The 26,335-nt window shown below is 36.3% G+C and overlaps 1 long non-coding RNA gene across 1 annotated transcript; it reads left to right on the top strand.

Annotated features, from left to right (window-relative positions):
* Nucleotides 1–23,823: 23,823 nt before the first annotated feature.
* Nucleotides 23,824–25,993, top strand: LOC107925770 (uncharacterized). The gene is made up of 2 exons (XR_001692055.2): nucleotides 23,824–24,489; nucleotides 24,567–25,993. It is a non-coding gene; the product is annotated as an uncharacterized lncRNA (long non-coding RNA).
* The last annotated feature ends 342 nt before the right edge of the window (nucleotides 25,994–26,335 follow it).

Raw genomic sequence — 26,335 nt, 5'->3', positions numbered from 1 at the left:
TGTCTAAATATAGGCTAAAAATTATGTTCATTAGATCCATAAATACTTCAGGTGCATTTGTCAAACTGAATGGCATCACAAGAAACTCATAGTGTCCATACCTGGTTCTAAAAGCTGTCTTTGGCACATATTAATCTTTTACCCGTAGTTGATAGTAACCAGAATGGAGATCAATATTTGAAAATCAGTGACACATTTAACTGGTCAAACAAGCCATCTATATGAGGCAATGGACTCTTGTTCTTTATTGTAACTTTGTTGAGCTGTTTGTAATCAATGCATAGCCTCAACGATCCATCTTTCTTCTTTACAAACAGAACTGGTGCACCTTAAGGTGAGAAACTAGGTCGAGCAAAACCTCCGTCAATCAATTCTTACAACTGTACTTTTAGCTCTTTCAATTTAGTAGGAGCCATTCTGTAAAGTGCTATGGATATTGGTGTTGTACCCAGAACAAGATCTATAGAGAATTCTACTTCTCTATCCAAGGGTAAACCAGGTAATTCTTCTAGGAATACATCAAAAAATTCACATACAACTAACACTGACTGAATCATTGACTCAGATACTTTAGTATCAAACACATATGCGAGATAAGAATCATAACCCTTTTTGACATATTTTTGTGCTGAAATTGTTGAAATCACATTAGGTAATCCATCCAATATATCATATTCAACATGAAATAATTCGCCACTCTGACATTTCAATACAATATATTTTTGTTTACAATTCACCACTGCATCATATTGGGTTAACCAATCCATTCCCAAAATCACATCAAATTCATCGAATGGCAATAACATCAAGTCAACTAAAAAGCAATAACCCTTTACCATCAACAGACAGTTTTTACAGACTTTATCCACCATAACACACAGGCCTGAGAGATTTGAAACTTTAACCACAAATTCAGTGAATTCAATAGGTAAATTTTTAACAGACATTAAGTTTGTGCATATGTATGAATGTGTGGAATTGGGATCAATCAAAGCAGTAATATCAGTATCAATTAGAGAAAATGTACCAGTAATAACGTCTGGTGCAGAAGCATCTTCTCTAGCACGAATAACATAGGTTCTTCCAGGTCCTCATGCCTCAGATTTAACTGTTGTATCCCTGGTAATACCTCGACTACCACTAATATTGTCCGGGTGACAAGCTGGTCTACCTCTCAAAACAAGATTACTTGGCTTTGGAGCTAGTTCTATTTCTTTTCCAACTCTCTTTGGACAATCTCTGAGAAAATGGTCAAGTGAACCATATCGATAACAAGCTCCACTTCTCAAATGACATTCCCCAAAATGAAATTTGTTGCAATGCTTGCACTTTGGTTTGGGATTACCAACATTACCCACACTGGTTACAGATGGCGATGAAGACCTCGGGTTAGAGCATTAAGAGCTTCGCTCTTTTTCAAAATACCCCGTAGAGGTAGTAACACGATCATAATACTTATTTATTTTCATAGAAGTAGATGATTGTGACTCGCTCATAATCTATTTTCCTGAAACCCGAGCCTCTCTTTCTGCTTGTTTCTTTTCTTTACTCAATTCCTCAGCTTTGTGTGCTCGACCTGCTTCGAGAATTTTGATCAATAACTTGATATCTTCATTTAAACCCTTTCAAAATGTTTACACATCTTAGCCTCGATTAGAACCCATTCTCTGGCATATTTGCTCAACCAAAAAATTCTCGTTCATACTCAGATACAGTCATGTCTCCCTGCTTGAGTTCTAAAAATTCTTTCTTTTTCTGATCCATAAATCTTTGACTAACATATTTCTTTCTAAATTCGGCCTGGAAGAATTCCCATGTAACATTCTCTCTCGGTACAACTTAAGTTATGGTATTCCATCAATGATAAGCTGTATCTTTCAGTAGAGATACTGCACATTTCAGACATTCAGCAGGAGAACAAGATAATTCATCAAAACCCGGATAGTATTTTCCAACCAAAATTCAACCCTTTCCAGATTATCATCTGGGGTAGCTCTAAATTCTTCCTCCCTGTGCTTACAAATTTTATCTATTGGAGGCTTACCTGTTTTAGCAGGTTCAAAACCCTGTGGTACCTCAGGAACCAGTTGAGGAGCAAATGGGGGAGGTCGTTGTACAGCAAGGTTTGTTCTTAAATATTAAACCATTCATTCATGAATTGAAAGAAGGCATGTTTTGCCTCCTCACTTCAGCCCTCAGATATGGGCCTTTCGCTACCAGATACAAATGCAACTCTTTGAACTGAAACTGAAGCATTGCTACCAGCTTCCTCGAATTCAGTTCTAGCTTGGTGGGTGACATATATATGAAAAACACATTTAAAATGATCAAGAGACATCACACTATCACAAAATTTACAACACATGTATTCATAAAAATTCAGAATTTTTCATCAAATTTCACAACTTCACATTTTAGTCTTCAAATCATGTTTTCATCAAAAATCACTTTGTAAAAGTTGTTTATCTATCAACAACCTTTCATTTTCTACCATAAATTTCTAATTTTCGGTATATTCATCCATGACCCAATATTTATACTTTGATAACTTTTCAAATTGATCCCTCTAATAGATAGATTAAGCATCCCGGTTTCAGAAATATCAAAATTACTAAAAACGAGACAAAGAAACTTACCCAATTAAGCCATGAAAGTTTTTTTCTCTCTTCTAGAGTTTCCTTGTATTTTAGGTTGAAGATGACATAAAAATAAGATGATATCTTTTATCATCTTTTAATTAATTAAATATTTTTCAATTTCTAATTTAGTCCTTGCCCTTTTTCTAAATTTCCATGGATGAGTCACCAAAATATCTACATACTTTTCTTTAATGGTCTACTTACCATATAAGGACCTCTAGTTTTGAATTCCGTATCTATTTAATCCTTATAGGTACTAGAATTCAACTTTTACATTTTATGCGATTTAGTCCTTTCCCTAATTAAACACATAATCAATAAAATTTTCATATCGACATTTTCACATTACATTTACAATATATTACGGATCATATAATAAAATAAAAATAAATTTTATTTTCAAATCAGATTTGTGGTCCCGAAACCACTGTTCTGATTTTCATTAAAAAATGGGTTGTTACGAGATTAAAATAAGGAAAGAGTCTGACATGGACTACATAGATTTAGAATACTCACCAAAAGTCTTTAGGAGGGAAGGTTGGAAGGTCGCACTAATAGGTATGATGGTGGGAAGAAACAAATCACCTTAGGGTAAGAATGAAAGAAAAGACATTCATAAAGGAAGGGCAGAGATCTCAGGTATAAGGAGCCATTCGAGAAATTATTTAGTTAGCGATAGGATGGTTTAGGGGAAGAAAGCTTAATGAACTATCTATCGATGGATAGGTTTTGAAGTAAATCAAAAACGGTTGGATCAGATTAGGATAAATCTCATAGTGAGCAGGGAATTTATTTGTATTTAGATACATTTATTTAAACCACTATAAGATGGGATCTACTTACGTGTAGAGTAGAAAATCACTAAGTTCGTTCAAATCTACAATGTTTTATCCTGTGTTTACAGGATTTACGGGATAAGAGACTCAATGAAGGATCAAGTAAGATAGTGTGGAATCGAGAAATTGTTGTTAAAGTAGAGTCAAGCACATAGGAAGGGGTATCTTTAGGAACTTTGCCATGGGGGCGATTATATTCTGTTTATTTATATTCCTAAGAGTCCAAAGTTCGGACAGTAAACTTTGTTTAAAAATTTTGACCCTATTATAAGTTTTTATAAATAGGTATGCAATATATTTTAGCTTAATGAGATCTTAGTATGATTTTGTTGTGACGCCCGCTGTGACACCCCAAACCCAACTAGGATGGATCGGCCCAAATTCGAAGCATTACATTAGCCATGTAATAGCTCGATTTTAGGCTTAGTTAGAATAATGGTTTTGAGACCACAAATTTGATGTCAGATAAATTATTTCATTATTATTTTGGTGTTATAGCATGATTATATCAATGCGTGAAAAATTTGGTGAAGTAATTTTAGCGTTTGTGAGCTTAATTGCGAAAAAGGACTAAATCGCATAAAGGGAAAAAGTTGTGATTTGCTAGCAAATAGTGTTAAATGGCCATGGATTATAAAGTAGGGGTATTTAACGTTCAAATAGACCCTATGATGGTGCTTGGCGGCCATAAGACAAGGAAATTAAAATAGTCAAATGTTAGGTGAAGTTTGGTAACTTATTTGGCCAAAAAGAAAATAAAATAAAAGAAAGATGATATCATCCTTTTTTAATCTTCTTCTCCACTAAAAAACACCAGCAAAATAGAGGTTTGAAAGCTTGAAAATTTTAGCAACTTGTACCCCTCACAAGTAAGTGATTTTGATGGTCTTTCTTGATGATTTTTGTACTTTTAGAACCCTTGTAGCATGAGCTTTCAAATGAAGGGACTATTTTTCAAAATGGTTAAAAGTATAGGGTTTTACCATGAGAGTTTTCATGTTGTTTTGTAAAATTTTATGGAAGAAAATGAATCATGGTTGTGGAATAAACAACTTTTGTAAAGTAGTTTTCATGAAAATCCTAACTAAAGACCATTTTGCATAAGTTGTGAAATTGGTAATAAATGTGTGAAATAGTGAGAATTGTGGGCTGCTCCTAGTATAAAAAGTGTTCTTCTAGGCTTGGTTGATAAGGAAATTTGATAAAATTTGATTTTCGGGCCTAGGGGTAAAATGGTCATTTTGTGAAAGTCTAGGGGCAAAATGGTCATTTTTCCCAAAGTACAAATTTGTAAGTGTCTAGATTGATATGCTGATTAAATGAATGAATTTTTCCATTTTAGATCAAGAATTACAAAATTCGGGCCTAGACCGGGGAAAAGCCAAACTAACGGACTAAGTCGAAATAGTCGCTCACATTTGTACACCGAGCCAAGTTATATGTCAATAATGCAACTATATTGTTATGATATATGATTGAATTAATATTGCATAAATTGTTATGATTGTGAATATGAGAATGCATGATGAGAAATTAATGTAGTAAAGATTTCCGGTTGAACATTTGGAATAGACTTGGATATTCATACCATGACATTGGGTGGTTTGTAAGCCAGTGTAAGACATGTCTAGGACATGCATCGGCCACATCATGAGTGCCAGTGTAAGATATGTCAGAGACATGCATCGGCATTGAGACGAGAGCTAGTGTAAGACATGTCTGGGACATGCATCAGCCTTGGGATATACAAGCTAGTGTAAGACTTGTCTGGGACATGGCGTTAGCTTGTTGTGTGTCAATGTAAGACCTGTCTGGGACATGGCATCGACACCGATAGATGAGAGCCAGTGTAAGACCTGTATGGGACATAGCATCAGCCTCGATATATGAAAGTCGGTGTAAGACCTGTTTGGGAGACGGCATCAACTTCAATCTGCTAGCCAATGTAAGACCATGTCTGGGACATGGCATTAGTATTTTATTCCATGTTCAAGGTTATTGAGTATTTGGTAATATTTGAAATGATTCAACGAAATATTTATGATTTATATCGAAATGAGAAAAGTTATGACCACGTGGTGAGTGGTACAAGTACCCTACTTGAAATGTATGCGATTTGGGCTCAATATATGTGACAGCCCAAAATTGACCCTAGTCGGGAAGTGGTTTCGGGACCGCTAAACCGAGTCACCGAAAGGTTTGAATGTGATGTTTATTATCTAGAATATGTAATCATGAATGTGTGAAAATTTCAAGCTTCGATTTAGTCGATTGCATGTGAATTTAGTCAATAGGACTAATATGAGAAAATTTTAAAATGTGATAGGTCAATGCATGAGGACCTATTAGTGAATGTGGAAGAAAAAGGGGACTTGCATGTCAAATTCCCCCTCCCTAATATGTAGTGGCCGGCCATGCTATGGGTGGAAACATGTCACCAACATGTTGTGTTAGTGATGTATGGTAAGGAAAATAAAATATTAAGTATGATAATTAAAATAAATTAAAGAAAGGAATTAAACAATGAAAAGGAAGGGTGATGAAAAAAGAAAATGGTCTCATCCATACCCCCCCCTTGTTGCCGTGAGTTGAGGAAAGAAAACAAAAAAAAATGTGTGTTCATCCTTGAACACCTTTGGCCGAATAGAGGAAAGAAAGGAAGGGGAAGAGCTTGAGAAAATTGGCTATGGTGGTTTGCTAGACTAAGGTATGTTTGATGTTGTTCTTGAGTTGCATGCATGTTTTAGTAGTTGACTTGAGTTCTAAAAACCCATGGTTCAATTTTGTGGATTGATGATGATTTTGTGTTTTGCCATTGATGAGTGCTTGAGCTTTTTGATAGTTGTTGATGAAAAGTGAAAGATATGTTAAAGATTAATATGTTTTGCGTTGAAGTTTTTGGTGATTTTGAGTAGTTGGGGCTAAATTACAAAAACAAATTTTTGAAGGACTCAAAGGTGAAATAAATGAGATGTATGGACTTATATGGGCACTAGGAAGATTCGGCCGTTAAGGAGTGTGACCAAACTTTGTGTATTTTGTGTTTTGTGGAATAAAGACTAAATTGTGAAAGTGCGAAATATTAGGGGTAAAAATGTAATTTACCCATTTATGCGTTATTAGACCAAATTGAATGAAAATATGTTAAATTAAGGCTTGGCAAGCTAGCTATTAAGGTGAAATGCTAATGTTAGTATTTGATTCGGTAATAATCTGTTTGGGGACAGCAGCAGTAAGGTGATTTTGGAAAATCGCCATAATTTGTAGGAGTTGAATTAGAAGCTGAGTGAATTATGCCATTAAAGCTTGAAGAGTCTATTTTCTTACAAAAGAAACTATGAGAACAAAAGAGTTACCGATCTTGAGATATTTGAAGTATTGTGGGGCTGAGTCAAAATGACTACTAGATTCCCTGTTCTGTTTTTAGAAAATCATTATAAATTGTACAAAAATGATTATAAGATAAAATTTATATGCTTAGACTCCTTAATGAGTCTAGTTTCAAATGAGATCAAATACAACACATTTTGAATTCTGTAAAATGAGAAATTTGATTCGTAGTGAAGAGTGGTCAGAATAGTCAAACAGTGAAACAGGGGAAACTTTAAGAAAAATCTGGTATTGATTGGCCAAGCCAAAAATTCTGAAAATTTTATGGATGGAAGATATACGAGTCTATATTCAGGGAAAATTAACGGCTAGTGATTTGGAGTTTTGTAGCTCCAGTTATAAACAATTTAGCGACTACTGCTCAGGAAAACAGCTCGTAGTGAATATGTGATTTTGTTGTAAACATTAATGAAAATTTGCCAATGAGTTATTTATTGACTATTATAAAGCTTACTATAAGCTATGTGTGTGAAAGTCAAATCAATATATATATTATTCTGAAAGTAATACTTGAATAGTCGATTAATGACTATTTTAAATTATTGATTTGGCTCAAGGAGTTAAAGGAGGTGAATTGAGCAAAGGCAAAGAAAAGGGTTATCGAGTAGTCGAGTTGGAACCGTCTTACCCAACAGGAGGTAAGTCATTAAGCATGTAGTTGGTATTATTTCAATGGTCATAATGTTTATGTATTGATGCTGAATGGAATGAATAAATATACATATATATATATGTGCATGTACGTATGTGATGATGAAATTGTTGAAAGAAAGAAAAGAGGTAAGATGTACTGAGTTGTTGATCTCGGCACTAAACGTGCGGGATAACCATTTATGACCATGAGATTGGCGCTAAGTGCGCGGGATTAAATTGTACAGCACTAAGTGTGCGATTTGACTATGTTGCACTAAGTGTGCGAAATGAATATGATGCACTAAGTGTGCGAACTGACCATGCGGCACTAAGTGTGCGAGTTTGACTATGTAGCACTAAGTGTGCGATTTGATTACGTAGCACTAAGTGTGCGAGTTGATTATATAGCACTGAGTGTGCGGACTCAATATACATTCGTGAATCATTATGGACACTATGTGTGCGACACTATTGAGTCGATCGCGGACAGCGGATCGGGTAAGTGTCTTGAGTACATGGCTAATAGGTGCTATGCTTATACTTGGTGTTGAGCTCGGTAAGTTTGAACCTATGTGACAAATATACATGAAGTCACGTACATAAAATTTATCGTAGGATGGGTGAAAGGCCGTTTAGTCATTTGATTGTAACAAAAATAAATTGATTTATGAAAATGCTTCAATGTCCTATTGATGAGTATATGGAATGTGAATGCATGAATTGATATGAAATTGAATTGATAGGTTGGAGGAACTATGGTATGGTTCGGAATGGATGGAGTAATTAGCCTCGTTCCATTTTGTTTTCTCTTGTGATAACGTTATTGATGGATGGTAGTGCATAGCTTATGACTTACTGAGTTATAAACTCACTCGGTGTTTCCTTGTCACCCATTATAGGTTGCTTGGACTCATCTATTTTTGCGTGGTCGGGCCGTCATCGAAGTCATCACACCGGATAGCAAGTTTTGGTACTTTCTTCTTAGTTGGCTTAGAAGAACATTTTGGCATGTATAAGCTATTACGTTGTGTTTGAACTTTGGCATGTAAACTTTAAGCCATGCGAAAATGGCACGAATGTTCGATTGAGTTGGATCAAGGGTAGGCATGAAATGAACCTAGTTACTTTCGTAACAGATGCTGGCAGCAGCAGTGTCATGAGATTGAAAAATCACTAAAAAATAGTAGGAGTGGAATTAATTGATGAATAAATTATGTAAGCGAAGCTCGATGAGTCTGTTTTCATGAGGAAGTAACGAAAAGATCATATGGGCAGTATATTAGGAGATAATCAGATTTTTGTGGGACAGGGCCAGAACGGTTTCTGGATTCCCTGCTCCGACTTTGGAAATTCATTACAAATTAACCAGAGATAATTAGGGGTCATACCATATATGTACAGATTCCTCTCTGAGTCTAGTTTTCATAGAAACAAACGGCATCAGTATTGAATCCCCGTGCAGGGAGATATTCAAGTCGTAATGGGCAAAGGTCAGTGTAGTCGACCCCTGCAACTTGGGAGATTTTGACTAATAAACTGTACTAATTGGCCCAACCAAAAATTCTAGAAAAAAATACATAGATGGGCACATGAGTCTAGTTTCTGGGAAAAATTACGAAACTGATTTTCGAGTTACGAAACTCAAGATATGATTTTTAAAACGACTAGTACACAGATTGGGCAGTGTCTGGAAAATAAATTTTATAAGGGGTTAAAGTCAGTTAACACCTCGTGTTCGACTCCGGTGTCGGTTTCGGGTTCGGGGTGTTACATTTTATTGGTATCAGAGCTATGGTTTAGTCGGTTCTAGGACTACCATAGCGCGTATGAGTCTAGCTATACATGCCGAATGTTAATGTTTAAATGTGTGATGACTTCCGACGGTTGAAATGTTTTTGTTTTGATTAGTAAATGGACCCCGGTGAAGAAAGAACCCTAGCGGATGACATTGAGAGCGTAGCGGCTGCTCCTGCACAAGGGACGCCGCCTGTTGAACCTCAGTCATCTGCGAATAATCAAGGTGAGGGGGCTAAACAAGCCTTCTTTACCATGATGAATGAGTGGGTCGCGCAATATGCCCGAACCAACCCGGCTGTCCAACAATTCCTGAATTTGAATAATCCACCCCAAGAGCCTGTAATGCCATCAGTCGCTGATCCTGTGAGGCTGAGTAAGCCACCTGTAGACTTGATTAGGAAGCGTGGGGCCGAGGAGTTCAAGGCCATAGTAACTGATGATGCCGAAAGGGCCGAGTTCTGGCTAGATAACACCATTCGGGTGTTCGATGAATTGTCATGCACACCCGACGAATGTCTAAAATGTGCTGTATCTTTGTTGCGAGACTCAGCCTACTATTGGTGGAGGACCTTGATTTCCATAGTCCCGAACGAGCGAGTAACTTGGGACTTCTTTCAAATGGAATTCCGGAAGAAATTTATTAGCCAACGGTTCATTGATCAGAAACGTAAGGAGTTCTTGGAACTCAAGCAAGGCCGTATGACTGTATCTGAATACGAACATGAATTCGTAAGACTCAGTAGGTATGCCCGGGAGTGTGTAGCTGACGAGGTTGCTATGTGCAAAAGATTCGAGGAAGGATTGAATGAAGATTTAAAGCTACTAATGGGTATTTTGGAAATAAAAGAATTCGTAACACTAGTCGAACGAGCCTGCAAGGCGGAAGAACTTGGAAAGGAGAAGAGGAAGGCTGAATTTGAAGCTAGGGATTATCGTAAGAGATCGACGGGTAAAGCTCCGTTCTCAGCTGTAAAGAAGTTCAGGGAGGACATTAAGAAGTCGAGGGCGACTGCGGGAATTTCCATCAGGGCAAGACCATCGATGGGCTCCCGAGCTACTTCGGTAGCTAGTGTGGGCAATAATCGTCACGAGAAACCTGAATGTCCCCAATGTGGAAGACGACACCTAGGTGAATGTTGGGGCAAGTCTACTAGCAGGGTCTGTTACGGATGCGGTTCGAAGGACCACTTCATTAGAGATTGCACGGAGCTGGATGAGAAGAATAAGATTCAAGGTGCAAGACCTAGTGGAGTGACATCTAGAGGTAGACCACCGAGAATTTTAGGAGGCAGGGGTGGTAGTCAGAGGGGGGCCTCTGATACGGCCGATCGAGCCGAGAACCGTATTCCTGCTAGAGCATATGCCATTCGCGCACGAGAGGAGGCATCCTCCCCCGACGTCAGCACTGGTACCTTCACTCTCTTTGATACTAATGTGATTGCATTGATTGACCCTGGTTCTACTCATTCATATGTATGCGAAACCTTAGCAACCAGTAAGACTCTACCTGTCGAGTCTACTGAGCTCGTAATTCGAGTATCAAACCCTTTGGGTCAATGCGTACTTGTTGATAAAGTGTGTAAGAGATGCCCTCTAATAATCCGAGAATCCTGTTTTCTGGCCGATTTGATGCTTTTGCTGTTCGACGAGTTTGATGTTATTTTTGGTTTGGATTGGTTAACCGCGCATGATGCGGTTGTGAATTGCAAAAGCAAGACTATCGATTAGAGGTGCGCAAATAACGAAATAATCCGAGTTGAGTCTGCGGACTTAAGGGGGTTGCCAGCTGTAATATCAGCAATGTTGGCCCAGAAATATGTAAGGAAAGGGTGCGAAACGTACCTCGCGTATGTACTTGATGACAAGGAGTTAGAAAAGAAACCCGAATCGGTGCCGGTGGTTTGTGAATACCCGGATGTTTTTCCTGAAGAGTTACCGGGTTTGCCACCTGTTCGGGAGGTAGAGTTTGGTATTGAGCTTGTACCTGGAACTACGCCAATTTCGATCGCTCCGTATCGTATGGCACTAACCGAGTTAAAAAAGTTGAAAGCTCAGTTGCAAGAATTGACGGATAGAGGTTTCGCTCGACCGAGTTTCTCACCTTGGGGTGCACCAGTATTGTTCGTGAAAAAGAAGGACGGAACCATGAGGTTGTGCATTGACTATCGTCAACTGAATAAAGTGACGATAAAGAATAAGTATCCGTTACCGCGTATTGATGATTTGTTCGACCAACTGAAGGGAGCCTCAATGTTCTCAAAAATAGATCTGAGATCGGGCTATTATCAGTTGCGAATTCGAGAATCGGACATACCCAAAACTGCCTTCAGGACGAGATATGGTCACTACGAGTTCTTAGTGATGCCGTTTGGGCTCACTAATGCCCCTGCGGTGTTTATGGATTTGATGAATCGGATCTTCAGGCCGTATTTGGATCGGTTCGTAGTTGTGTTTATTGATGACATCTTGGTCTATTCAAGAGATGAGACCGAACATGCTGAGCATCTGAGGCAAGTGTTGCAAATTTTGCGGGATAAGCAGTTATATGCTAAGTTCAGTAAGTGTGAGTTCTGGTTAAGAGAGGTTAGCTTCTTGGGTCATGTGGTGTCCGCATCGGGTATTCGAGTTGACCCAAGCAAAATTTCAGTCATACTTAACTAGAAGCCTCCGAGAAGTGTTACCGAAGTCCGGAGCTTTCTAGGGCTCGCCGGTTATTACCGACGATTTGTCAAAGGTTTCTCGATGATAGCCACACCAATGACGAAGTTACTTCAAAAGGATGTTAAGTTCGAATGGACGGAGAAATGTCAGAAAAGCTTCGATCAACTGAAAACTCATTTGACTGAAGCTCCAATTTTGGTGCAACCCGAATCGGGTAAAGAGTTTGTCATTTATAGTGATGCATCCCTACTTGGGTTGGGTTGCGTATTGATGCAAGAAGGTCGAGTTGTGGCCTATGCGTCGAGACAATTGAAGCCACACGAGAGAAATTATCTGACCCATGATCTCGAACTAGCCGCCATTGTGTTTGCATTGAAAATATGGCGACATTATTTGTTTGGTGAGAAGTGCCATGTGTTTTCGGATCACAAAAGTCTCAATATTTGATGACTCAATGAGACTTGAATCTGCGACAAAGACGTTGGCTTGAGTTGTTGAAAGATTACGAGCTTGTCATTGATTACCACCCGGGAAAGGCTAATGTGGTTGCGGACGCCTTAAGCCGGAAATCACTGTTTGCTTTGCGAGCGATGAATGTACACTTGTCTGTTCTACCTGACAATGTGTTAGTAGCTGAATTAAAAGCCAAACCATTATTGACTCATCAAATTCGTGAAGCTCAGAAAGTCGATGATGAATTGGTTGCAAAACGAGCTGAGTGTGTTCCGAACAAGGAATCGGAGTTTCAGATTGATGATGATGGTTGTTTGAGGTTTAGAAGTCGTTTGTGTGTTCCAAGGAATTCGGAACTCATTCCGATGATTCTGAACGAAGCCTATTGTAGCCGAATGTCAATTCACCCGGGGAGCACGAAAATGTACAACGACTTGAAACGTCGGTTTTGGTGGCATGGTATGAAACGAGACATCTCCGACTTTGTTTCGAGATGTTTAATATGTCAACAAGTGGAAGCGGAACATTAAGTGCCTTCAGGGTTACTTTAGCCGATCATGATACCCGAGTGGAAATGGGACCGAGTCACAATGGACTTTGTGTCCGGACTGCCATTGTCCGCAAGTAAGAAGGATGCGATTTGGGTTGTTGTTGATAGGCTGACTAAGTCGGCTCACTTTATCCTCGTGCGTACGGATCTTTCATTGGATAAACTAGCCGAATTGTATGTCTCTCAGATTGTGAGATTACATGGAGTACCTATTTCTATCGTGTCGGATAGAGATCCGAGATTTACCTCACGATTTTGGAAGAAATTGCAAGAAGCTTTGGGTACCAAGCTGCATTTTAGCACCGCTTTTCACCCCTAAACCGATGGTCAATCCGAGCGGATAATTCAGATGCTTGAGGATATGTTGAGATGTTGCATCCTCGAGTTTAGTAGTTCATGGGAACGGTATTTACCTTTGATTGAATTCGCTTACAACAATAGTTTTCAATCAAGTATTAAGATGGCACCTTACGAGGCTTTGTACGGGCGTAAATGCCGCACACCATTGTTTTGGACTGAGCTTGGTGAAAGTAAAATTTTCGGAGTTGATTTGATTAAAGATGCCGAACAGAAAGTAAAGGTGTTATGGCTCGAACACGGGATCGAGGAAGCTACTTGGGAAACCGAGAGCTCGATGAAAGAACGATATCCAAACCTATTTACCGGTAAGATTTTCGGGGACGAAAATTTCTTAAGTGGGGGAGAGTTGTGACAGCCCAAATTGACCCTAGTCGGGAAGTGGTTTCGGGACCGCTAAACCGAGTCACCGAAAGGTTTGAATGTGATGTTTATTATCTAGAATATGTAATCATGAATGTGTGAAAATTTCAAGCTTCGATTTAGTCGATTGCATGTGAATTTAGTCAATAGGACTAATATGAGAAAATTTTAAAATGTGATAGGTCAATGCATGAGGACCTATTAGTGAATGTGGAAGAAAAAGGGGACTTGCATGTCAAATTCCCCCTCCCTAATATGTAGTGGCCGGCCATGCTATGGGTGGAAACATGTCACCAACATGTTGTGTTAGTGATGTATGGTAAGGAAAATAAAATATTAAGTATGATAATTAAAATAAATTAAAGAAAGGAATTAAACAATGAAAAGGAAGGGTGATGAAAAAAGAAAATGGTCTCATCCATACCCCCCCTTGTTGCCGTGAGTTGAGGAAAGAAAACAAAAAAAAATGTGTGTTCATCCTTGAACACCTTTGGCCGAATAGAGGAAAGAAAGGAAGGGGAAGAGCTTGAGAAAATTGGCTATGGTGGTTTGCTAGACTAAGGTATGTTTGATGTTGTTCTTGAGTTGCATGCATGTTTTAGTAGTTGACTTGAGTTCTAAAAACCCATGGTTCAATTTTGTGGATTGATGATGATTTTGTGTTTTGCCATTGATGAGTGCTTGAGCTTTTTGATAGTTGTTGATGAAAAGTGAAAGATATGTTAAAGATTAATATGTTTTGCGTTGAAGTTTTTGGTGATTTTGAGTAGTTGGGGCTAAATTACAAAAACAAATTTTTGAAGGACTCAAAGGTGAAATAAATGAGATGTATGGACTTATATGGGCACTAGGAAGATTCGGCCGTTAAGGAGTGTGACCAAACTTTGTGTATTTTGTGTTTTGTGGAATAAAGACTAAATTGTGAAAGTGCGAAATATTAGGGGTAAAAATGTAATTTACCCATTTATGCGTTATTAGACCAAATTGAATGAAAATATGTTAAATTAAGGCTTGGCAAGCTAGCTATTAAGGTGAAATGCTAATGTTAGTATTTGATTCGGTAATAATCTGTTTGGGGACAGCAGCAGTAAGGTGATTTTGGAAAATCGCCATAATTTGTAGGAGTTGAATTAGAAGCTGAGTGAATTATGCCATTAAAGCTTGAAGAGTCTATTTTCTTACAAAAGAAACTATGAGAACAAAAGAGTTACCGATCTTGAGATATTTGAAGTATTGTGGGGCTGAGTCAAAATGACTACTAGATTCCCTGTTCTGTTTTTAGAAAATCATTATAAATTGTACAAAAATGATTATAAGATAAAATTTATATGCTTAGACTCCTTAATGAGTCTAGTTTCAAATGAGATCAAATACAACACATTTTGAATTCTGTAAAATGAGAAATTTGATTCGTAGTGAAGAGTGGTCAGAATAGTCAAACAGTGAAACAGGGGAAACTTTAAGAAAAATCTGGTATTGATTGGCCAAGCCAAAAATTCTGAAAATTTTATGGATGGAAGATATACGAGTCTATATTCAGGGAAAATTAACGGCTAGTGATTTGGAGTTTTGTAGCTCCAGTTATAAACAATTTAGCGACTACTGCTCAGGAAAACAGCTCGTAGTGAATATGTGATTTTGTTGTAAACATTAATGAAAATTTGCCAATGAGTTATTTATTGACTATTATAAAGCTTACTATAAGCTATGTGTGTGAAAGTCAAATCAATATATATATTATTCTGAAAGTAATACTTGAATAGTCGATTAATGACTATTTTAAATTATTGATTTGGCTCAAGGAGTTAAAGGAGGTGAATTGAGCAAAGGCAAAGAAAAGGGTTATCGAGTAGTCGAGTTGGAACCGTCTTACCCAACAGGAGGTAAGTCATTAAGCATGTAGTTGGTATTATTTCAATGGTCATAATGTTTATGTATTGATGCTGAATGGAATGAATAAATATACATATATATATATGTGCATGTACGTATGTGATGATGAAATTGTTGAAAGAAAGAAAAGAGGTAAGATGTACTGAGTTGTTGATCTCGGCACTAAACGTGCGGGATAACCATTTATGACCATGAGATTGGCGCTAAGTGCGCGGGATTAAATTGTACAGCACTAAGTGTGCGATTTGACTATGTTGCACTAAGTGTGCGAAATGAATATGATGCACTAAGTGTGCGAACTGACCATGCGGCACTAAGTGTGCGAGTTTGACTATGTAGCACTAAGTGTGCGATTTGATTACGTAGCACTAAGTGTGCGAGTTGATTATATAGCACTGAGTGTGCGGACTCAATATACATTCGTGAATCATTATGGACACTATGTGTGCGACACTATTGAGTCGATCGCGGACAGCGGATCGGGTAAGTGTCTTGAGTACATGGCTAATAGGTGCTATGCTTATACTTGGTGTTGAGCTCGGTAAGTTTGAACCTATGTGACAAATATACATGAAGTCACGTACATAAAATTTATCGTAGGATGGGTGAAAGGCCGTTTAGTCATTTGATTGTAACAAAAATAAATTGATTTATGAAAATGCTTCAATGTCCTATTGATGAGTATATGGAATGTGAATGCATGAATTGATATGAAATTGAATTGATAGGTTGGAGGAACTATGGTATGGTTCGGAATGGATGGAGTAATTAGCCTCGTTCCATTTTGTTTTCTCTTGTGATAACGTTATTGATGGATGGTAGTGCATAGCTTATGACTTACTGAGTTATAAACTCACTCGGTGTTTCCTTGTCACCCATTATAGGTTGCTTGGACTCATCTATTTTTGCGTGGTCGGGCCGTCATCGAAGTCATCACACCGGATAGCAAGTTTTGGTACTTTCTTCTTAGTTGGCTTAGAAGAACATTTTGGCATGTATAAGCTATTACGTTGTGTTTGAACTTTGGCATGTAAACTTTAAGCCATGCGAAAATGGCACGAATGTTCGATTGAGTTGGATCAAGGGTAGGCATGAAATGAACCTAGTTACTTTCGTAACAGATGCTGGCAGCAGCAGTGTCATGAGATTGAAAAATCACTAAAAAATAGTAGGAGTGGAATTAATTGATGAATAAATTATGTAAGCGAAGCTCGATGAGTCTGTTTTCATGAGGAAGTAACGAAAAGATCATATGGGCAGTATATTAGGAGATAATCAGATTTTTGTGGGACAGGGCCAGAACGGTTTCTGGATTCCCTGCTCCGACTTTGGAAATTCATTACAAATTAACCAGAGATAATTAGGGGTCATACCATATATGTACAGATTCCTCTCTGAGTCTAGTTTTCATAGAAACAAACGGCATCAGTATTGAAGCCCCGTGCAGGGAGATATTCAAGTCGTAATGGGCAAAGGTCAGTGTAGTCGACCCCTGCAACTTGGGAGATTTTGACTAATAAACTGTACTAATTGGCCCAACCAAAAATTCTAGAAAAAAATACATAGATGGGCACATGAGTCTAGTTTCTGGGAAAAATTACGAAACTGATTTTCGAGTTACGAAACTCAAGATATGATTTTTAAAACGACTAGTACACAGATTGGGCAGTGTCTGGAAAATAAATTTTATAAGGGGTTAAAGTCAGTTAACACCTCGTGTTCGACTCCGGTGTCGGTTTCGGGTTCGGGGTGTTACAATATATGCCATATGAATTGTATTGGATGGTGATGAATAAGTTGTACTTATATCTATTCATTGTATTCATGGACAAGCTATGAAATATTATAAGCATATTGTTGTATGATAATTAGTTGATGTTTATTTTCATGCAACTTACTAAGTTTTATGCTTACGCTTTTTCCTTTCTATTTTTCTTGTAGTACTGCGAAAGTAGCCCGAGGATCATCGCCTACGTCTGAGAAATCCAGTCACACTATCATCTGAAGCACTTGATATAGTTAGTACTTTTATTTTGATTATGGCATGTATAGGAACTTTTGTCCTGTTTTAGTGTCATACTGTTTTGGGGCCAAATGTGTTGGCTTGTTTTATCATTTGACTCATTTTGTATAAGGCCATGAAAAATGGCTAATATTGAAAGTTATTATATGAATACAAGAAGGTCTTTCATGAATGAGAAAATTTTTGGTATGGTTGAGAATGTTAATTTCAGTGTATGGATAGCAAAGTACATAAATTAGTCACTTAAACATATGTGAAATGTATATAGGTCTTAGTTATGGTTGCTTGATTGGGAAATCATGTTATGATAGAATTTGGTGTGATGGATGGTATTGGATTGTGTTTCAAGGTGGCAAAAGGCTTGGTAGATAGCCTTATATTGTCCATACGGGTAGACACACGGGCGTGTGTCTGTGCCATGTGTGATGCATGGTCAGCCCCATGGGCGTGTTATTCGGCCGTGTGTCTCCTGTACGTAAAAATTTGCAAGCCAGTATGCATGGTAGTAAACACACAACCAGAGACACGGCTGTGTGTCTCAACTGTGTGGAGGACAAATCCTCTGGCCAAGGGCGTGTTCCTTGGCCGTGTGCCTCTATTTGGTTGCTGATGTTAGAAACAGAATGTCAAGGTTTTTAGACACAGGCTAAGACACGGGCGTGTCATGGTCGTGTGAGGGACACGGACCATGGACACAGGTGTGTGTCAAGCCATGTGAAAACCCCTGTAGGTTCGAATTTGGAATTTAATTCGCACGAGTTCAGACACGGATGTGTCCCCTCATGCTTAGGTCGTGTGAACCACACAGGCCATCAGCACGACCATGGCCACACGGGCATGTTGCCCTTCCGCACGGGTGTGTGCCCTATTTCAAAAGTCATTCTTATATGGTTGGTTAAAGGACCCGAGTTAGTCCCGAGTGGTTTTCAATGGATTTTTAGGGCTTCAGAAGTCCATGTTAAGGAATTTTAAACATAGTTTGAAAAATTTTTAAATTTGAGCGAGTCTTGGTGACTCGAAAATGTGATATGTATGTTTTCAAGTTTAGTAACGCCTTGTATTCTGTCCCGGCGTAGGGCACAGGTGTGGGGTGTTACAAGCCACCTAAGTAACTCTCCGGGTAACAACCACCCAAGAGACACCTCGACCTTATAACACCTCAATCTTTATTAGTTATCTATTATCGCGGAAGCAAATTATGAGTCAATTTTAAACTTTTCCTAGGTAATTTAACCTAAGGGCATTTTCATCATTGTACCACCTAAGGTAAAACTAGCCCAATTTTATATCTAAATCTTTACCGACCTTTTTATTAGTTAAAATTAAGCAAGCCTAAAAATTTCAGCTTAAATTAAGTTCGTTCGCTATATCTAATTCAAGTTTTACTACTATGGACTAAATTGTAACAAGTACAAACTATCAGGACCTATTCTGAGTTACAAATTAAGTGCGCTTCTAATGAATTTTACCCATTACGAACTAATCCTAAAATTTTATGAAGTTTCCTTACCATCTAGGGCTCTAATTAGACTAATAAATCTTCAGGACTAAATATTAACATAAACAAATTAGAATACCAATTTAAAAAGATAAAAATTCAAACCCTTAAAAACACACACAACCGTGTCCCCCAGACTGTGTGTCACTAAGTGCTCGTATTCGTTCGTGAAAAACTTTATGGTAGATCACACATGCCTATGTGGAAATTCCACACGCTCATGTGTGATATCTCCAGTTTCCACATGCCCATGTCACTTACCCACACGCCCGTGTCACTTACCCACATGCCCGTGTGTAAACCACTGCACCTATTTTTGTGAAAAACTTTTTAAAACCTGATTTTACATATTTTAATGGCCAATTAAACCCGATTTAACTAAAATTAATTAGCATACATATACACACAACTTCAGTTGAATTTATTGACATCAATTAAGCCTCAATTTCATAAAATTAAGCAATTAATTTCATAGACATCAAACACCGAATAAATCAAACAAGTGGCATACCTTAGTCGCTAGTAAACCGCTCCATGGAAGCTTCAATTAAACAATCGTTAGTATAAATTTCATGCTTCACACACCATGTTATCAATCATCATGTTATCAAGCAAAAAAACACCGTAAATCAGTCAATAATTAAACTCAAACATGCCTAAAAATTATTATAAAACCATCCAAAATAAATGTCCAATATTCAAAGTCCAATTACAACCAAAATCAATTAATTCTTGGAAGTTCCACAATGCCCGACTATAGTTTCTAAAATGCGTAATAAAGTCTCTACCAAGCTTAGATCTCTTGGAACCCTTTTGCTCGACTCCTCAGCTCCTCAATCCCGACGATTATCTGCACGAATATGAGGGTGTGAGCTTTAAAAAGCTTAGTGAATGTTAATAAAAAAAGTAAACTAACATCAATTCATACTTAATTCACAACAAATCATTCACCAATTGTTAGCCAAAAATAATTAAACATGTCAAATTAATTTTCCTAAGTATTTTCAACACCAAAAATCAATTATTCATAGTTTTCAATCGTCAATTGATATAGCAATAATTACAAAAAAAATATTGGCATACACTTCTCATGGCTTAATCAGCTAATTATACATCGAATAAACGGATCTCCGAAATCTCACAAAAATTAAATACAGTCCACCGAGTTGAGCAGGTCGAAGCACACACCACCTTATAGTGCCTCAAGTAACCCATTTAGTGGAGACTCATGCTCAACACTCTCTTATCTACTCCAACAAATCAGTCCAACTAGAGCAATATGTTCACAATGTCACAAAAAATGGTGAGTACCCATAAATTCTATGGCATGCCAACTATATCCAAGGGATCCACCATGCATGTTGCCAATATATTCAGTCAAACATACCATACAAATTAGTCATCATTATGCTCAATTTAATGTGACAAAATGATTATGTATAACTTGTAACATAGCCATTTAGCATCCAATTAAATCAAGCAACTCATTCATCAATTTCCCATATTTAGTTACCAATTGAAACATCAACATATCATGATCAAAAATTTTGATACACATGCTTAAAATCAACCTTAAAATTAATTTAATTAAATAGCACAACACCCAAAAACTCATTTACCCTTTTTTTAATACAAATTCAATTTTTGCACATTTAATACCAATCTTGCAAAATAAACCATTTGTCCATAATTAATTATTTTTAATCAATAATTAAGGTACTAATTAAACATAATGGAGGATCAATTTACCAAATCGCCCTTAGAACCACTCACCACACAATTTTATTTTATCACAACAAGTGATCAACTAGGCAATGTCGAGTTTCAATTTCAATTATCTCGGTCCTCTTCAAGATTCAGAGCTTCAACATAGGTAAAGTAGACATTACCACCTTTCAAAAGCTATATTAAACACGAATTTTAATTAACCAAGCTAATAGAAATTCACTCACAAAGATACCTTGCCGAATTTGTAACATTAAGTCGAAAACTCGATTTCTTACAAAATCAACCTCGCCAACCCCCCTAATCAATTCCAAACATCAATACTAAACCAATTACACAAAAACTAAGCATCAATTTCACAAAAATCAAAAAATTTAATTCAAGAAGATAATGAAATTCAGATTTCTTAAAATTACCTCACAAATCATGTTTAATCTTGATAAAAAAACCAAAAATCTTCTAATAAATCTATTCTGAGTTGGAACATCCATTGATTTGTGGATTTCCTCTCAAAATTTAAGATCCACCATCAAAGCACCTTAAGCTTTTGAAGAAGATGGCATTGACAAAGAATCCTTTAATTGGCTTTCAAATCTTGTAAAAATGTTTCTATTCTTCATAAAAACAAGTTTAGGATTGAAACTTACCTTTGATTCTCTCTAAACTCGTTGATTGAAAATCTTGATTTAAGAAGCATGAGAAATTTCAGAATATTTTTGGCTACTTTTGAGAATAATCTTGGGTGAATTGAGAAAGTATTTTGAGAAGAAAATTAGTTGGATCTATTCTCTGATGATAGATCTTTAAAACCATGCAAAGAAAACGAAATTTATAGCTCTCTAATTCAATGTAAATGGTGTGAAAAGTAGGCTAGATGCATTGTTTTTAAAACTGAAGCAACCCACCAGAATTTAAAAATTAGAGAATTTGCCTAATGGCCACTCCCACATTTCCCTTATTTTACCATTTAATCCATTCCCTCCAAAATTTTGAACTTTAAAGTTTATTTACTAAATAAATACTCTAATTTTTCCCTTGTTTTACAGCTAAACCCAATTTAATTAATATTTAAATTTAGCTCTTATTAACCTCGAATAAAAATTATTTTAAAATTTCTTTTTGACCTAAATTAATTATTTTCATTTATAATTATTTAATTACTTTAAAATTTATTTTCCAAAAATATTTTAATTTTTTCGGATTATTGTTTAATCAATTTTAGATGAAATTAACCTCCTAAATTAAATTAAAATTACTAAATACCCCATAAATTACTAGTTTCACACTCGAAACCCGAAAAATATACCCAAAACTACTAGACCTGGTTTAGGATATTACACCCACACTCGAATCTGATGATTGGGTCGGGTGAGGGTGTTTCAATCAAATTATAAAATATTAGGTTAAAAGTCCAGAAAATACTTGTAATTGGACCTGACATTGAAAAGGCCCAAAAGGCTCTCATGTTAAAGGGAAGGACGACAAATCCTAGTAATATTAACTAGTATTGTTGCCACCTGTTCTCCTAGTTAACCTAGAATTGTTTTTCTAGTTGAAATAATTTCTATAATTCAACAAAGATTCTACTTCTTCTCCCTATAAATAGATGGCACCAAGAAGACTAAAAACACAACTTCCAGATATTGTTGATCTATTCAAAAATAGTGAGAATTTATTCTTAAATATTAAATCTATTTTCTGAAATAATAATTTATGACTGTTTCAATTCAAAAAGAGATTTTTAATTTCACCCCAAAAGGAAAAGAAAACTATTTCTAGTTTTGTGTTTTGATTCGAATCGTTCGAGCCCACACTCGAAACAGTTCATGGTACTAAAATAGCAAAGAAGACATTTAATTGAAAGATAGGAATGACAAGGATCCATCTATCCAAAAATAGAGGTGCGAATTCAATCTAGGGTTTATTCTTATACATATCACAAAAGGGGACAGTTTTCAAGTTTTTATTTTTCACTGTGCAAAAAAACCATTTTCAAATCGGATTTTTAAAGTACTATGCCACATTAGACATTTTATGAAAGTACAAGTACCATAATAAAATCAAATATTGATAGTTTAGGTACCACATTGAAAATTTTCAAAGTACAAGTAGCACATTGAAATTTTATGAAAGTATAGGTACCAAACATGACATTATCTCAAAAATAAATAATTAAAAAAATGAGTTCAAGCTAAGTTCAACTCTTAAATGTTCAAGCTCATGTCTAACCTATAATTAGAACATTCCTAATTTTTTTGCTCAAGCCTATTTTCCGAGCTTAATATTTTTTTCCATAATCTCTCAAATATTAAAAAAATATAAATTTGAACAAATAATCTAACCCTTAAACAAGTCAAATGTAGCATATAATTATATTTGTACCAATAAGTTATACCGATCAATTAAATTTTAAGATACATAAAAGTAGTATTGTTATTCTGAGTTTTTTTTATCAAAATAATATAAAAAAATTAGTTACGAAAATGGTAGGGGTTATATATTATTTACGAAAATAAGACATATTCTACAATGTTTTTGGGTGCTACAAATGTGTCGCTGGCACCACCTTAAAATTTTCTAAACCCTCATTTAATCCTTTTATGTTCAAAGAAATATTTTTTTAATTGATATTATGACAGCCTATTGATCAACTCATAAAATTAAAGTACATAGAGCTTTCACCATTATTAGATTCTACCTTATGGTTTGCTTTGAATGGTATGTATTTAAGTCAACCATAGTGTGGTTTAAAACCATCAATAATTATCATCCGGCACCTAAAATCACTATAGAAAATGTTTCATTTTTATAAATAATTTAATCTATATCATTTTCATAATTAAAATTTTATATTATTTTGAGAAAAGAACCCCGATATAATGGTGTTAGTTTTTATTTTATTATGTGTGATATTATGAATTTGTATTGGATTCACTTCTTAACTTTTAGAATTATTTTATTTTTATTTTTAAAATATATTAAATAGTTATATTTTTATTGAATAAAGAGGACGTGCATTAATTTAAAGAGACAAAACAAAACACATAGGGAGCTTCGCCCATTAATGCGATCCCATCCCCCACAAATCAAAAGAAAATAACAACCAGCAAACCAGCAAAACAACCAAGAGCCATAAAAGTATCACAAAAAAAAGAAAAAAAAAAGGGAACAGAGAACAGAAGTAGCTAAAGAGTCATTGTCTTTCCCAGCTACGCATGCATGTCCGATAAGAGCAGCAGCATCGACTGGATCTGACACCAAGCAACGAACATGATGAAGCCACAACAACCTGCCATCGAGAAATATAGATCTGGCCAGAAAAAACTCCATCCGAGAGCTCACCTTCAAGATCAAAGATGTCCCCGACGACCAACATCCACAGCCGACATCCAAAAGACATCTCGCTTTCGAATATGGCCTTTGCACTCCAACATGTGACCCACCACATAGCCTCCCCACTTAATATGTTGACATTTAAATCGTTCAAAGCCCACCACCAGCCTTTTTGCGTCCCAGACAAATGCGCTCACGGGCAAACGATCAGTGGCCGAATTCCGTAGCTTAGAGAAGCACCGCAGAGTTGCCTTCGGTTTCAACCCAGCGAAAGCCTTGATCTCGGGCAAAGCGGATAGCCTGCGCAAAAGCCAGGGCCTCCGCTGATAGAGGACAAGGTATTTGCTCCTTCCAAAAGCACGTCGACCTGATAACAGTCCCTCGTTATTTCTAACCACTACTCCTGCACTTGCAGCCTGGAGATTGATAAAAAGAGCCGCATCAAAGTTAGGACGGACCCACAAATCAGTAGGAGCCTTCCAGAACAGCGGCGCAAAAGCCTCAGAACGAACACGATGCAACAAAAGGGTATCCAACTCGCACAGAAATCCCAAAATAGAGGTGAGTAAATTAGGAATAGAGTGGAAATTACCTCGTGAGTAATCTTATTCCTAGAAGTGTAAAACCCCAAACTCGATTGGGATGGACAAGCTCAAATTCAAAACGTTACATTAACCATCGAAATGACTCTCTAACTAACGACCAGTCGATGCACACACCAACTTTAGAACACTCATTTATAACTAATTAAATATCATTTATTAATGCGGAAGTAATTTGTTAATCATTTTTAAATTTTTTCTAAATATTTAAATTTAAGAGTATTTTAGTCATTTTATCACCTAAGGTTAAACTATCCTTATTTTTTTTAAAATTTTTACTTACCTTCTTTTAGTTAAATTATGCATACCTAAAAATTTCAGCTTAATTCGAGTTAATTTACTATGTCTAATCCAAGTTTTATTAATAGGGACTAAATCGTAACTTTTATAAAGTTTTAGTACATTTTCAAAATTAAAAATAAAGAGTGCTTTTATCAAATATTAATAGTTACAAGTCTAATTCTAAAATATTACCAAGTTTCCCTATCATTAAAGGCTTTAATTAATCTAATCAAGTTTTGGACTAAATTATAAATTAAGCAAAATACAATACTAAATTACAAAAATAAAAAATCAAACCCCAAAAACTCACATGCCCATGTTAAAAGACACACGCCCGTGTGCAAACCACTGCACTTATTTTAACAAAAATTCGTTTTAATTACTCGATTTTACATATTTTACTTGCCCATTAAATTTGAAATAGCTACAATTAATTACAATAAACATTCACGCATCTCAAATTTAATTTATTTAAAACAAATATGTAACAGTTAATCAAAATTTAACACCCAATTACATGCTTAGCAAACACCAATTAATTCACACAAGCTACATACCTTAGTCGCAAGCAATCTACTCCATGGTAAGCTTCAATTAAACATTTTTAGTATAAAATACATGCTTCATACACTGTGTTATCAACAACCGTATGAACACTCATCAACATATCATAAATCAAACATCAATTAAACATAAAATCATGTATTAAAGCAATTATAAAATCACCAAAATTAAAGTCCAAAATTTAATGTACAATGCCAATTACAAGTAAAATAATACTAGTCCCAAAAGCATCACAATGCCCTTATATAGTCTCTAAAGTAAATTTCTTAAGCCATTACTGAGCCTTATTCTTGGATCGCCCTTGCACTCACTACTTGACTCTTTAAGCCTGAAATTTCTCTGACGAAATGTGAGAGTGTGAGGTTAAAAAGCTCAGTGCATGATAGTAAAAACATCAAGTATTTTACACCCAATCATGCATAAATCAAAGCAATTAAACATTAGTTTTTTAGTCACAACATGTTAACATTTCACCATAACATCACATACTATTTCAAGAATTAAGGATTCATTTTTCCATGGCATGTAAAATCATTTTTTAACACGTAAACATTCAATTTTATAGTCAAAATCAATCAATCATAACACATCCATGGAAAAAAGTAAACATGTGATCATATATTAGATAAACGGATCTCTTAACCCCCACAAATCAAATATAGTCTTTCGAATTGAGCAGGTCGAAGCCATAAGCTCCCTTATAGTGCCTCAAATAACCCGATGAGTGGAGACTCAA

The sequence above is a fragment of the Gossypium hirsutum genome, chromosome A12 (genome assembly GCF_007990345.1).
Source record: "Gossypium hirsutum isolate 1008001.06 chromosome A12, Gossypium_hirsutum_v2.1, whole genome shotgun sequence".
NCBI classification, from domain to species: Eukaryota; Viridiplantae; Streptophyta; class Magnoliopsida; order Malvales; family Malvaceae; genus Gossypium; species Gossypium hirsutum.
Note: the sequence above shows the minus strand (reverse complement) of the source record. Positions and strands in the feature narration are given on the sequence as shown.